The sequence below is a fragment of the Perca flavescens genome, chromosome 10 (genome assembly GCF_004354835.1).
Source record: "Perca flavescens isolate YP-PL-M2 chromosome 10, PFLA_1.0, whole genome shotgun sequence".
Classification (NCBI taxonomy): Eukaryota; Metazoa; Chordata; class Actinopteri; order Perciformes; family Percidae; genus Perca; species Perca flavescens.
Genome location: NC_041340.1, coordinates 31,562,260 through 31,572,646, shown reverse-complemented (window position 1 = coordinate 31,572,646; position 10,387 = coordinate 31,562,260). Strand labels below are relative to the sequence as shown.

General features: G+C 38.5%; 1 long non-coding RNA gene across 1 annotated transcript; it reads left to right on the top strand.

The window, feature by feature from the left end:
- The first annotated feature begins 7,446 nt into the window (after positions 1-7,446).
- On the top strand, positions 7,447-10,137 carry LOC114563118 (uncharacterized). The gene is made up of 3 exons (XR_003693581.1): positions 7,447-7,561; positions 8,480-9,905; positions 9,993-10,137. It is a non-coding gene; the product is annotated as an uncharacterized LOC114563118 (long non-coding RNA).
- Positions 10,138-10,387: the final 250 nt, after the last annotated feature.

The following is a 10,387-nucleotide window of genomic DNA, read 5'->3' as shown; positions in this document are numbered from 1 at the left end:
TAAATCTAAGCTAAAGACCTATCTTTTTGATGTTGCTTTTCTTTAAATAATCTATTTTATTAACTTTAATTTCTTATACTGCACTGTAACTTTTATTCTTATACTGCACTATCAATTTTATTCTTGTCTTTTAATGTTTTTAATTTGTTTATTATTGTTTTTTTTAATTGTTTTCTAACTGCTCTTTAATGTTTTATGTAAAGCACTTTGAATTGCCCTGTTGCTGAAATGTGCTATATAAATAAAGCTGCCTTGCCTTGCCCTTGCCTTAACTCCGACTGTCTTCCTTATCAAATATAAATGAGCGTTGGTTTAATTGCCAAACTTGTGGTGGTCGATTAACGTTACGTTAATCATTTAACGTTAATCTGGCTGCCATCACGTTAATTATTAACGTTGTCTGCAAACAGGTTACAGGATTATTGTTGATCATATAACGTTACATTTTCATTTAGTTGTAACGTTACACTGGTTTGAGAGTCTGGGATGTGTTGACTTACAGTAGTTTATAAGGTATAGGAGCCAAGGCCTTTCATTATAATTCATTGACAGACAAGGGAGTCCTTTTTCTTCCGAACCTCAATTTTTGGTCTGTACTGTATGTTCAAGCTACAAAGCAAAATACAGATATTAACTTAAAAGTAAAGCATTCTTGGTGTTTTTGTCATGTTGCAATAGTCTGTTTACACTGATTATATACCAAAATCAAAGCTGATACTGTATGCTAATAGATAAAGGAGTCATAAAAACATATTAAATGCTTTGAATTCCTTATACTGTATATAGCTATGCAGTGTTCTAAGCAGCCTGGATGGGTCGCTGTACGTGATGCAACACTTATTATAACCACAAGAGACTTGAGACTTTACTTGGACTCTAGCTCAGAGACTTGAGACTTGACTTGGACTCTAGCTCAAAGATTTGAGACTTGACTTGGACTCTAGCTCAGGGACTTGTGAGCATCTCTGTGTATAACAGATGTCAGGAAGATGTACCTGAGACAGCATCTATAAGATGTATAGCAGATGTTGGGACGATGTATATGTGCCTGCATCTGTACGATGTATGACATACGTTAGAACGATGTATATATGTATACGTCACGGAGAGAGTGGCTACATTTTGCTGAAATGACTGCAGTCAATCCCATTAGCCAAATGAGCAGGCCTCCCGGGGACGTCGTGCCAGTGAGCAAACGAGCAATATGCTACGTATTCCCGCCGCATTTTGATTACATCGCGGCGACATACTATGTGTGCTTACTGGGATGCAGATTAATGGCAGCAGAACCTGGAGGTCCGTGTTTACACGCCGGTAAAACTCCAGTTTGATGAAAATCTGCACCACTTTCCCTCTTTAGCGTTTAGTTTAGCGTGGTGCCATTAAACCCATAAACAACACTAACTCTAGCCCTTTGCTGCTTCCTGTTTAGTGCTGGAGGGAGCGCACCCATTGGTTGATGACAATGACCTTAAAAAGTACGATAATATCAAACACGTTCGATTTTGTCTGAACCTCAAGACAGCAAAAAGACTGACTCAGACTTGAGTTTTATGACCACCTTATTCCAAACGATTGAGACGACGGGAGCACACCCGAACTCTAGCAATACTCTCATGATTTCATTCCCAGAATTGTAAATTAGTCTGCGACGGTGGAATTGTCTGAAAAGTCGTTTGGTGGAAGCTCGGCATAGGCTGTTTCCATGGCTGTTTACATGCAGCCGTGCAAAATAAGATGTTTTAAAAAGGTTTTCCAACGGTGGTGGACTTTTTGGAGCATGCGAACACAGCCTCTCTCTTTCATAGGGTTAGGGTTGTGTACGGGGACAAAGAATACTTCTAAAACCTGAATAATATCGTCATATCCCACATATCTTATATCCACCTTCTACCAAACGACGTTAAGCGATTCCACTGACAAATGTCCAAAGTCTGAGTTGTCTTTTTTTCCCCATTTTGACGTTCTGACAAAATCAAACGTGTATATTATCCTAAAAACCAACTGACATCATGACATATTGTCTGATGTGAGATAGTGTCACACTTAAGCCATTTCAAAGTGGATGGTAGGCATTAATCGGAAAATTTTATATTTGGAAAAATGCCTTTTTCTGAATATCCAAACAGAATATGCTGTTTGCATGACCTGTATTGTCATATTTGGAATAATATTTGAATATTTGTGTGCATGCAAACACACTCCCTGTGGCCATAACCTTCATTTTCTCTGCAGACTGCCAGGAATTCTTATGTACATGTTTGATCGAAGACCCTCAGTGGTGCCTGACCCTGCAGCAGCTTCAACTTCACCCATGTCTCAGATAAACCAACACCAACATACACACACTTCCTGTACCAACAAACATACAAGGAGAGATGTTCCGATACCATTATTGCTTTAACAAATCAAAGTAAGTGAGCAGTGAATGGAGAGAACTCCTTTTACAGATTAAGTGAATTAATTTGAATATCCGCCCCAGTGATTCAAATCCGCCACGAAATGTAAAGGGACATTACTTTACTCAAACGGACAAACCAAACCTCCTTGGCGGAGGTTTTCCTTAAAAAACAAAAAAAGGTTTAGTCAAGTGGCTGGTTTTAAAATGTAAGGGAAGTCACACCTTTCAAGAGCTAATCAACTCGTAGCAATGTCAGTTTGGGAGTTTTTAACGGAGGCTCAAGAGCGTGTGTGGTAACGCGAAAGACAGAGATGTTAGCTGTGGTCAAGCGAGCTAGATAATGAATGAAGATTGGGCGTGGCGTTAGCAAGAGTGAATTAAAACGTTTTCACCATTTCATCACAACTAGAAAACAACTGTAGTGATAAGTGTTCCACCATCACTATCCTCATTCGTATGTTTAGACGCCACAAATGACATCTAACTACGAAAAGAATTCGGAATTACGGGATGTCGGATCGGTGCCTTTTAGGCCGTGTCGGGTGATTTGAGATACTGGTATCGGAACATCTCTACATAAAAAGTGTGATGTGTGTGAATACTAATGCTGCTTTTTCACAGTTGGACATTTTGGTCGCTGGGTCAGAAGCTGCTGAATTATCATCATTCTTTCTGTTATTATTATTTTTTTTTTTATAAAGGCTTTGATCCAACTCCAGTCTTCTGTTTCTGTTAGAGCTGTTGACTATGCAACGTTTCGAAAGGAAAAAGATTCACAGTCGAGCAGTGCCTGAAAATGTGGTTATGAAACAAAGGATAATTTTTATTCGGACTATTTGAGTGTGCTGAATGTCTGATTTTACATAGAATGGATTTCCCTACAGCTATAAAAACTCTGAAGTGACTTAACATACACGATGAATGTTTATAGTATTTATTGGGATAACTATTACAGTTATTCATTATCACATGGGATGAATGAATAATGTGTTTTAACTAGCAGCACCTTACAGGAGCAGCACTACGAATTTTGTTTTGAATGATACAATGACAATAAAGCATTCTATTCTATTTTATAAATCAGTGGTTCTCAACCTGGGATAACATTTCTGGGGGTCCCCAGATGGTTGGCGAGAAAAAAATGAAATTACATATTTTACACTGGGGAAGGGTTTATTACATTACTGTGTGAGTTTGGTACATTTCATGTGCTATATCCAGAGCTTCATTTGTAAATCAGGAGGTCCTGGAACACAGAAAGGGGTCTGAAGGCGGGTTAGCGGAGAGAAAAAGTCCAAAACGCATCAAACATCCACATCCTGAAATCTGATCTTTAATGAATTTAAAGCTTTTCTTTCAGCGCTTTAAACACTTTTTTTTGGCACTTTTGACTCTCGCTAAACCAAGTGCTGGTTAAAAATGTACGATAATGGTGTTGTGAATAGCTACGTTAGTCTATTTTCACAACGTTCCATTTCAGGGATTGCTCCAGTGCTGCTGGAAATTCCGCGGGATAACCATATCAAAATATCATAACAAGACATACAAAACATGTGCAATAGAGCATAGAATAACATAATAAAGTGAAATTAATAGTCATAGTGCAACTACTAGCTGGTGTCCCCAGAAACATTCCTGACTTCAGGCATCTTTTCAAAAGGTACTGTGCAAAAACAACAACAGTGTTTCTAACGGTTGCGTGACCGGAATCGTTATAAACCCCAGGTATATATTGGAGATGTATTTGAAAGGTGGAGACAGGTTAGAGACCCGTGTACACGTTTATGCTCTTATGATTTTACTTAAATAAATACTTGTTTAACTTTTAAATCCTCTCCTTGCCTACTTAGTGGATTTTGAAACGCACAGAGCCCAAATGGACGCAGAGTTGGCTAATTTCCTCCTGAACATGCAGCTAAGCATTAGCTTCAGGCTAATTTATCACGGCTACAAGGGACTGGCATTTTATGTAATTTCAACTGCACAGTAAAGTGATCCCGACGGCTAACGTTACCAGAGGAGCAGGCAAGCGGCCACGGCTATTTACAATGTAGCCGACAACGGTGAGTTATTTGAAGCCAAGAGAGGGGTGCTGTAAATTACGAAGAGAGGACCGTGAGTTTGCAGTGAACATGCAATTTTTTTAGGTTGGGTAGAATCTATCTCCGTTGACTCTCGTTCATATTTTTTCGAAAAGTATTGTACCATAAGTAGAAGGGCGTGACTTCAGCCACTTGTTTGTGACCTCCTACTTCTGAATGTACCGACTGGAACACTCTGAAGTGTAAACTGCCCCCATCAGTTTGGGAAGAGGAGCAGCACCGATGCTGCTAACACTGGCATCGTCGCTAACGGTGCTTTAAAAAAATGGGCATCGTCTGTGTTTTGTCATTTTAGAACCGGAAGGTATCACAAGTATCGGTACTCATGACGTCCCTAAGATAGATAGAGAGATAGATACTTTATTCATCCCAAGGGAAATTTTAAAGGAAATAATAAAAACTTTGATTCTGAACTTCATTGTGGCTTCCTCATAGTAAAGCATAATATTCAGGGTTTCCACATCCTTCAACAACAAATTTACATTGTTTTGTAAAAAAGAATCTTTCACTACAATGTGCGAAAACATTTCCTGCAAGTAACGAGGAACGAAGATGCTTAGGGGAAATGTAGTGGAGTAAACGTACTCTTGCAGCTCCATGTGTTTTGAACTTTGGTTCGAGTAGAGTACCAAACTTTTTGAAAGTAATCGACTCACACAGTTGTGCAGACATCCCAGTATTGTTAAACATAATAACCAACGCTTCCTCCCACTTGTGGTGTTCCTGTGTATTTACTAACCAGCAGCTATTGGGTCGCCAGTGAAAGCACTCCTGTAGTGTTCTCTGTTGTACGGTTGTCTCCGTCATGCTGCCTGGCCCTGTACCGGGGTTAGCTTTTGTTTTGGGGGAGGGGAACTTGGCGTTCTCCTTTACCTTGTTAAGGTAAGCTAGGTTAGCCTCATATGCTCTTCTCAAATGTACTTTAAAATTTGTGGGATTTTTCCCTTTAATAAATTATCCACATATTTTACCACCTTCCACTGCAAGGCACTTGTTTTTATCTGACACGCAGTCATATTCAAAGTAATGGAAAGGACCGCATTTCTAGGACTCTAGCTTTTCGTGCAAGCTACTGAAGTGGGTGACCGAATGTTCTCTTTATACATCCATGCATTTCCACTATGGTTGTAACGTTATATATATGACATAATTTGATTGTGAATAACGTTATTTTTATTTGTTCAACGCTAATGTTGAAAACAATTCTGGTGTCTTGAAGTGGACAGCAAAGTTAACGTTTGCTAGCTAGCCAAAGTGTGACTAAGTTAACTAATGTTAACTTTGATAGTCTTAAAGGCACTAACTTTACAAACAATCATCTAGTAACGTTAGCTTATAATATACTGCTGTTAGCTTTCCGTATGGCTATTTTGGTAAGCTTAACTAAGTGTTTTATATTATTGATTTAATGACTATAATAATTGATCATAGCCAGCACATAAACTCACGGATTCTTGGGAATTTGGATAAAACAGGTTTTAATTTTGAAAATAAAAAGTTAGTTAAATAACAAAACCTGAAGGTATATCATTATAGACCAAGGTCTTGGCTGTTCAGCAGTGTACCGGTGCAACCTCCTCATTTTGTATTTTTTTTCATAAAATAGGCGTTTTTCCAGTTATTACTTTGTTTTTGTCAACACCATCAGACACAATAAAAAGCAAATCATTTTTTATTTATTTGGTCTAATATGTACTTAGAGTTTTTAAATCATTATATGGCATTCTTAGTACACATATTTGCTGTTAAATGTTGAATATTCACTTTTTTTCATTTTTTATACTGTTTCACGTGTACTCCTTTAAAAGATCTAACATCATACAACGTTTACTTTAAGCCTAAATAGAAAAAGTAATGTTTTTTTTAATTTAACAAATATATTTTTGTATTAAAAGAGACTATTATTTTAATAACAACAGCCCTGAAGCAAAATATCGTAAGCATATTCATTTAAAACAAATAAAACTCCTTCTGACGGTGGTGACTTTAGAACTGACAGTGGTGACACTAATCTGACAGTGGTGACACTAATCTGACGGTGGTGACAGCAGCCTCATTACAACATACAATTCCAAAATGTATACCTCAAGTCAATGGCTTCTTGCTTAACAAGTTTATTTAACTATTAGATCCTGAGCATGCATATCATCTGAAAGAATAGGTTTTTGTCACCACCGTCAGGTTTTCTGTCTGACAGTGGTGACGTACAGTCTGACGGTGATGACAACAACCTCCAAATGGTCCTCAACGGAGGCTAGAATGTAATTGTTTTTTTTTTTTTTTTTTTTTTTTTACTCAAGGTTTTTATTAAGTTTACATTTTTACAGCAAACAGAGGCAAAATCAAAACATACAGCTGTATTGTGTTGTAATCAGAACATCAGTGAGGCACTAAAATAAAACAGACAGAATCATAAAAAAAATATATAAATACAAATAAAATAAATACAATAGAATAGACAGTCCACGACAAGAAGAATTAGACCAAGCACGACCTGTCAAGAAGATCTTCCAGAAGACCACCAAAACACTGTTGCATACCCATTCATTGTCCAATGTGAGGTTGAAGTAGTCTTAACAAACAGACACTGCATTGCCTCCAAACCACTACACACCTTCAATTCCATGATAGCTCCCCAGGAGCAGACCACAATGATCCGTGTATACACATACCTTCTAGCTACGATGTAATGAATACAACCTTAGGAAGATTCCCCATTTCTCATTATATTTATCAATTTCGTTTATTATACTATAGGATATTCTTTCAAAAGCCGCTACTTTGCCTAGCTCTGTCAGCCAGTCTTGAAACAACCATAGACAGTATATAATGGACCAATAGACCCCGTTGCTCTGGACGGAGACCAGTGAAGGCTATTAGAAGCACTTTTCCGGTGATGGCCAGCTTTACTGCGCAGCCTCCAACTGAGAGAGACAACGTAAATGTGACGTGAGCAACGTGTCTGAAAGTTGTAAGTCTTCTAGTAGCTGTGCCAAGAGAAATCTCAGTCATTACAAATCTCGCAGAGACCGTGATGATGACCGAGAAGCAACTTTTGGTAAGTATTATGATTCATTATTTGGTCATTTTGCATAGTATTTATTTAATTTAAAATATAACGCCAGTACGCCAGATTAAGTTAATGCATATATCATTTAAGATAGCTGAGGCATTGGGAAAGATAACATGCTTGCTTGCACATGTTGTATAACGTTAATTTTAGACAAGCAACTTTTGTTAAGTATTATGATTAATTATTTGGTCGTTTTGCATAGTATTTATTTATTTTAAAATATACCGCCAGTACGCCAGATTAAGTTAATACATATATCATTTAAACTAGCTGAAGCATTGGTAAAGATAACATGCTTGCTTGCACATGTTATAACGTTAATTTTAGACAAGCAACTTTTGCTAAGTATTATGATTAATTATTTGGTCGTTTTGCATAGTATTTATTTATTTTAAAATATAATGCCAGTACGCCAGATTAAGTTATATATCATTTAAGATAGCTGAGGCATTGGTAAAGATAACATGCTTGCTTGCACATGTTGTATAACGTTAATTTTGGCCGAATATAACCACAAAATGGCGTCAGCTGTTATCTAGCTACATCGCAAAAGAAAATGGACGAAACAGTCATATAAAAAAGTTAATCAGTAAATCGCTTTGGACAAAAGCGTCTGCTTTGGCCTGTTGAATAACAGATATAGCTGGAAAATAATGTCACCAATAACAGTATTACACAAGTTGATTTGAATTGTATAACTAGAAAACAGATTGGGTCCAAATATAATCCCTGTCAGCTACTGAATTAGCAAACAATGCCGTCTCTGAAGAAACAGGACCCTAGGATATATTTCGGAACTATATGAGATTGTGCTAAAATAAGATGTCACCTGTTAGTTGTAATGTTGTTATTTAGTCATACCAAAGCTAACGTGCTCTGTACTGTGCCTTTTTATTTTTCTAGGACCCGTCCCCATCCTCCACCTCGGGGACAGCAGGTGAGAATATGGCCATGAAGCCTTCAGTTCAAGTCCAAATAGTTAACCCACCTGACACACTGCAAATCAATACATGGCATGACTTCACACTATAATTAAGGTTTAACAGTAAGCAGTAGCAAAGAATGCAAAGCCCTCAAACGTTGTGTAATACCTATATTGTCATATTATTATTTCAATGAACAGATAAGAGCAATTCATTTGTGATTTATTGTATATCTGCATAGACTTTTTCTGTTTTGTTTATGGCCCGAGACAAGTTACTTGTGTGTGTTAACATATGTGTACTGACACTTTCACATAAAAAAAACACTTTTATGATTGTGATTTCTGTATGCTAACAGGTCCAAAGATTTGGATCATGGGCAGCAGCTACATTCGTCGTGGGGAAGAGAGGGCCAGAGAGACCATGGGGGCCACTGGTTTGGCTGGGGTGGACTTCGATGGCACGGACTCCTTCCTTTCTTCAACCGGTCCCTTTAGAGGAAGAGCAGCCCCGGATATCCTGCTGATTCACTGCGGCGGGAACGACTTGGGATGCAGGAAGAGCATCGATCTCGTCGCAGCGATGAAGCAGGATCTGCAACATCTCTATCGGCGTTTCCCTCAGATGGTCATCGTGCTGTCTGACATCACCCAGAGACGTCGGTGGAGATCGGGCCATCCGGGGAAAATTGACAAGTCCCGTAAATGGGTGAACAGTGTCATGGCTACCTTTGTCTTGGGAATGCAGGGGGTATCGTGCATCACCCTCAAATTGAATTTGACAAGTCTGAACTGTTTCTTAGGGATGAAGTTCATTTATCCACTAGGGGTAATGATATTTTTTTAAATAATTTAGCTGAAGGCTTGAGAGTCTTAATCCAGTAGGGGTGATTCTGGATTAAACCTCTCAACATGTTTTTAACATGAAACAGTTAAAGAATGTTACATTCTTTTGGGGTTGTGTATGCGCATTTTGTCTTTAGATTAATACATCATCACTTTGGTAGACATAACACTGTTCAATAGTCACTGCTCTCCCATCCCCTTCCTCCCCTCCGTGCCATTGATGTATCACCCTAGCCATCCACCCCATGGTCTCTCTCTTTTCTTCCCCACGACGAATGTAGCTAGCTTGAGAGGAGATTTTGGGTCAGCTGCCTTGTTCCCCCTTCCTGTGTGTTTGTGTCTCCCTTTTCCCCTCTGTGTCTGTCTGTGCTGTTTGTCTCCACCTGGAAGTGGCAGGGGGCGTGTCTAGAGAAACTAGGTCAAGAGGCGTGGCCATTCATCCCTGCTCTGTCGCTGGCACAGCTGATGCACAGCTGATGCACATTCCATGATTCACACCTGCAGTATTTATACCCGGGATGTTCACCTCTTCAGCGCCAGATTGTTACATACTCCTATGTGGTAACTTGGCTCAGTATCCCCGCATGTATTTCTAGAAACTCTCGTGATTTAGTATTTTCTCTGTCTAACTTCAGTTCCTCTGTGCAGATCCTGCTGTTACCTGCTTCCTACCTGCCGTGCTCTGCCGTGCTGCCTGCCTCACGCCACTCAGACACAACCACCTGCTTCTCCTGGATTCTACTCAGAACTTCTTCTGATCTGCCACTGCCTGGTTCCCTCAAGCTGCAGTCCATTCCCAGAAGATTATTTATTATTATTATTATTATTATTACTTTTTTATATAATGTTTTTATTTGTGTTTTACTATTTCAACTTTTAATAAAGCAATATTATTAACCAAATGATTCAATATTTATTATTGAAACACACAGTAGACACTTCAAGTAGACATGCTTTGACAGAAATGTCATGTGGTTTTATTACTTATGTGGTGGAACTTTATAATGATATATATTTAAAGTCAGTGGCCTACACAGTGAATA